Below are 6000 nucleotides of genomic sequence, written 5' to 3'. Positions count from 1 at the left end.
CACACCAATCGTCTCATGAGTCCAAACTTCTAGTTTTTATCAAGAGATCAATATGCGAGAAAATGACAAGGTGTGAGTGATTTCCACCGCTTATATACCATTGGACCGGAAGCGGGGTACATCCGGTGAAGGGTGCGGGTGAGCGCAAAGGGGGGAGGGAGGGTAAGTTAACACACGTCAACATGGGTAGTTTTAAGACCCTCGACTCGCTTGAACAATCTACTTATTTAGTAACTGTCAAATCTGTGCGCTCCGAACTATTCAGGATTTCGCTTGTCTGTTTGTTCTACAAGAGTGCGCACATTTCTCCGCACGTAGGCAAGATTACATATAGTGGACGGGCGTTACTGCTTAACATTGTTACAATACATACATAGACAAGAAATATGAACATAGTTATGTAATACAAAGGAACACAATTCTATAACATAATTACACATATGACGTAATATCTAATATTACGTTACAGTGTGTACATGAATATTGTACAGTACAGCTTCTCTCTCCCAATCAATCAGGTGAAAGTTATCACTGCCTTATCATGTGCACATCCAATCGACTGACTTTGAATACACTGTATTCTAATCCTAGTTACTTCTTCTCTTTGTTCTACATTCAAACAGACTGATATCCGGGGTATGAGAATTGATATTGCCGAGAACTATGTGGCCCTGAATGGTTTAGATAAAAACATAGCTATTGGTGCGTACCCCTGTAATCCTGCCTATTTTATACAATATAGGTAGGTAGTATTGTTGTCTTTTACTTTGAAATTAACTTGTTTATCATATGTTTTTCTCACTAACTATAATACGCTCTATTTATTCTAATTTTCTCCTTGTTTCACCTCGAAGGAACCTCTTGAGGTTTTTCTTCCGATTCCAACCCCCGGTCCTACAATCAGCAGAGAGATACAGAGATCTACTTTTGGAGAAGTGGAGGAAGCAGATGGAGGAAGCGTCCCTTGCAGACAAGACCATTCAGGGTCCTGATGCCGAACGGCCTGTGGTCATTGGAGTTCACATCAGAAGGACGGATTACATTTATTTTATGAATAAGATGCATGCTTCCAACGTGATGGAACCCATATTTTTCCATGACGCCTTTGCTTTTGCCAGAAGGTGAGCAGGGTCTCCATCCTGTTCAATTAGTTGCCCCTTTTTTCTGGGAACGTTTTTATTGTTTTTTCTTTTTATTAAAGGTAGTTTCATTCTTCCTCTCCTCAGGTATGGTAAAGTGGCCTTCATCGTGGTGTCGGACGACCTGCCTTGGTGCCGCGAGAACGTGGTCCGGCATCATCCGGACGCAGTGGCCCTCGATGAACCAATATCGAGGGACGAAGACCTCGCCCTTATGGCTCTGTCTGACCACTTGATATATGGCCTTGGTACTTTTGCATTATTTGGAGGACTACTGGCAAAAGGGGACATCATCTACGCTACCAACGTATCCTACGACTTAACACGACCCTATGAAATTGAATCTTGGGTGGGCGAGGCTCGCCACGAAAACCTGATTCCTTTTCACTATCGGAAGCCATACTAGAGTCTGACAGACGGAGAATTTTCAGTTTATCCATAAAAGGACGTTATTTACACTCAACTGTTTTTATGTTTGATGAGGTTTGTAGATTTATTTGAAATAAATATATATCTATCGGCAACCCCTGTGGTAATTAGACCGAGAACATAGCCTACTTAGTCGAAGTATACGCTCGATTGATCTGATACATTTACGTTTGCCTGAAGGCTGTGACGATCCATACATTACGTATACACGTAGCATGTTGTGCATCATTAGCTAACAGAAGTCAAGAGAAGAAAATTAATGGCATTTGTTTTATCATTCTCATTTCTTCTGAGAATATGGTAACTACCACCCAAGGCAAGTGGGATGGCGTCGTTTGATTTGATAACACAAATTTAATTCATCAGTTCAAATTCCAGATGGTCTATGCCTATAAATAATAGATAAAAATATCTTCCTGAAAAATGTTATATGATTAATGGAAGCAAATGCTTAGATACTTATACCAAGGTCGCAGTCGAGAGTAATGTAGTGATCCAGTCCCAAACAATTCGTTTTGTCCATTGGTAGAACACTTTGGTACATTCAGAATTCTTAATCCCCAAAAGGTAGAAATGAATAAAGAGTATCTTAATTCGGCAGACGATCTGGCAGATCAAGTGGCGGCTGGCAGCAGTCGAGCGGCGACTGTCGATTGGCAGAGCGGGATCGGGGACCCCAAACGTTGGGCCTCTACGTTAGGTGCCAAATGTTAGGCCTGTAGTCTTGCCCCACGTTGGGCAGCCAAATGTTAGGCTGGTTGAAAGTAAACCCTGATGGAGAGATAGAACTGATTTTATTTACCAATGAATGTTGGGCTCCAGGGGCGGGTGACGAGACGGCGAGGGAGGTGAGACTGTGTTTCAAGTTGTGTCCCCGTGCGACCTGCTTGCGTGGATGGCAGGAACAGGTGAGAAAGCAAAGAGCAGCGAGCCAGGCTCACCCATGACGCTCCGAGGCAATCTGCTTGCGGGGATGGTGGGGGAGAAGAGGTGAGATGGCAAGGAGCAGCGAGCCAGGTTCATTGTAGAACACCTTGTAAAATGGAAGAAAAGGGTATTCCAAGAATAGTTGATAACGGAGTTACCCCAGCACACTATATTAGCGTAAACTTAGTCTGCTTATACAAACCAATTAAAACCGCGTCACTCATTATGAAGAACAACACAGATAATATTAGAGAACATACTTGTAGTGAAAACAACGTAGTGTATAAACACACATGTCAGACAAAGAATTGTGCATCCCATCAAAATACTTACATTGCAGTCACCAGAACTTCTCTAGAAAAAAGATTATCACCACCGTTACAACGATGGAATTTTTGCTCACTACACAGTACAACATGACAAAAAAACCACAAGCAGCAGATTTGAGAAATAATACTTCCATCATTTACCAGACAGATCACAAGCCACACCCGATGATGTCACTGAACTTATGAGCATATAAGCTGAGATTATTAGAATTCTACTATTGCCACCCGGCTGAAGAAGAGGCAAGAGACCTCGTAATCTGTAGATACTGGTACCCAGATGAATATTGGAAACTTCTGTTCCACATTAGACAATGGAAAAAAAAATCTGCAATTTTGTGCGATCAGCTACACAGAACGTCAACGGCTATCCAGTTTAACAAAAATTATTATTATCATTACTATTATTATCATTCTAATTATTATTATTATTGTTGCTGACTGTAATATTATTATTATTGCGTGAGAGATTCGCTAGTGGACAGCGACACCAATGAGATAATTTTTATGGCCGTCGCGCATAGGACTCGAACCTACCACTCTGAGGCCAAGAGGCCACCGAGACGGTGCCTTAAACCACTCATTACCATCATTATCATTATCAAGTGTTATCGGCTTTCCGACATTCTCACGCAGTACTTATCAGTCCAAAGACACTGTTCCCTCGTGAGTACACACGCATACATATACGAGTTTTCCAAGCACCCGAAACCGATGTACTCTGTATGCCAGAAACTTGCCGCGTAAAGGGTATCTCTCTGTTCTCAGCCATCAGCTCTACTTCCAGAAGAGGTCACACTTGCATTGTTGTTGCAAATAATAGTAACGTCCCCCTCCACCTCACAGTTGGCACAAACATCTGTGATTTCCAAATTTACCCTTCACGTATCAAAATCATGGATAACGAGCTCCCAACTTCTCAAGTTTGTGCCACAGTTCCCAATGTGCAAGCTGCACAGGAACCTATTAACGCATCTCACCTTAACTCAATTGATTTCCCTGATGCACAAGCAGACTTGCTTGCGCTTTGCAACAAGTTCAGACAGACCATTGCAACGGAAGGTGAACCCCTTGGAGTCACTAATAGAATTCAACATCATATACCCCTTCGTGAGAACTCTAAACCATGTTACATTCCCGCATACAGACTACCGCACTCTAAACGCATAATAGTGGATTCACTGATTAAAGACATGATTGCACAGGACGTGATTGAAACGTCAATTAGCGAATGGAATTTTCTACTCTTTGTAGTGCCAAAGCAGGACGGGTCTTTTCGAACTGTAGTGGATTTCAGAGAGTTAAATAAACTCATCATTCCTGGCCGACACCCTATTCCCCTGCTAAACGACCTCCTCCACTCTGTTGGTGAAAACAATGTAGTTTTCACCACCTTAGACCTTATGTCGGGATATTTCCAGATCCCCCTTGCTCCAGAGTCGAGGCCTCTGACAGCTTTTAGCACACCCACAGGACACTATCAATTTAAACGACTCGCCATGGGTCTCATTTCAGCCCCTTCAGTATTCACACGCCTCATGCATCAAGTACTTGATGGTCTCATTGGTGATTCTGTTTTCATGTATCTTGACGATGTCATAATAGCTTCCAAATCCATTGACGAACATCTACACAATGTGTTCTCGCGACTAGAACAAGCAGGTCTCAAATTGAAGCTTAAGAATTGTTCCTTCCTTCAGAAGGAAATACGTTTCTTAGGACACGTCCTAAATTCCAAAGGAATATTAACTTCGCAGGACAAGGTCAAGGCAGTCACTGAATTTCCGTCCTACTTCCATAGATCACGTACGTTCATTCCTTGGTCTATCAGGATTTTACAGACGTTACATTCAAGGTTACGCTAGTGTAGCAGCACCTTTGACGTCACTTCTTAAGAAAGACATACCCTTCACTTGGACACCTGACCAAGAGAAAGCCTTTACTGACTTAAAGAAAGCCTTAACCACGGCTCCTGTTCTTGCCTTCCCAGACCACAAGCTTCCCTTCACAATTTACACAGATGCCTCATATACCGGTTTAGGCGCTGTTCTCATGCAAGAACACAACTCAAAACTCAGACCTATTGCTTATGCGAGCCGCACTCTTAACAAGCACGAACGTAATTACTCAGTCACAGAAATAGAAGCCTTAGCAGTGATATACGCCCTCAAGCATTTCAAAGACATTATCCTCGGATACGAAATACACATATACACAGACCATCAACCAATCTTACATTTGTTTAAAGGAAAAAATCTATCAGGAAAACTTGCCCGATGGTTTCTCACCATCCAAGAGTACATGCCTACCTTCCATTTTGTCCATGGAAAAGCTAATCCGGTGGCAGACGCTCTTAGTCGACACATTGCAACCGTTATTCCAGTCCCTATTTCAACTAACATTACACAAGCACGCATAGCAGCAGCTCAGAGATCAGACCCTCTTTGGAAACGTGTCATATATTTCCTCGAATCTGCAGACACAGGTGACACTGACAATTTCCCCCCAGACATTGACAACTACACACTAGTTGATGACATTCTCTATCATAAAACAACATTAACAAACAAACAGGAACCCAACACATCGGTCCTCCAACTAGTAGTTCCTACAGAGCTCATTCCAGAAGTTTTAAAACTTATACATGATTCCCCGATTGCTGCACATCCTGGCAAAGACAAATGTGTTACTCAGGCTAGACTACAATATTTTTGGTTAACTATGCGTAAGGACATACACAACCACATCGACTCCTGTCATTCTTGTGCGAGTCACAAAGGTCACATTAGCGGTCATGTTCCAATTCTAAATTACCCTACACCTTCAAAACCCTTCGACACAGTAGCTGTCGATCTTCTTAAGTTACCTCTTACACCCAATGGAAACAAATACCTTTTTGTCTGTGTCGACCACTTTTCTAGATTCTGTATTCTTGCACCCTTACCAGACAAGACAGCGCAGCACGTGGCAAAGACAATTATTGACAACCTCATATGCCCATTTACGACACCCAAAACTCTAATCTCTGACAACGGCAGTGAGTTCAACAATGAGATTCTTTCGAACATTTGCGAGTATTTCCAAATCAATAAATGCAATACTACTGCTTATCATCCTAGTTCAAATGGCCTCGTTGAGCGCCAAAATAGAAAGATTCTCAATGTTATCAGACATCTTGC

The sequence above is a fragment of the Oratosquilla oratoria genome, chromosome 2 (assembly GCF_046742065.1).
Source record: "Oratosquilla oratoria isolate Oo_2021 chromosome 2, ASM4674206v1, whole genome shotgun sequence".
In the NCBI taxonomy this organism is placed as follows: domain Eukaryota; kingdom Metazoa; phylum Arthropoda; class Malacostraca; order Stomatopoda; family Squillidae; genus Oratosquilla; species Oratosquilla oratoria.
This window is presented reverse-complemented; position numbering follows the sequence as displayed.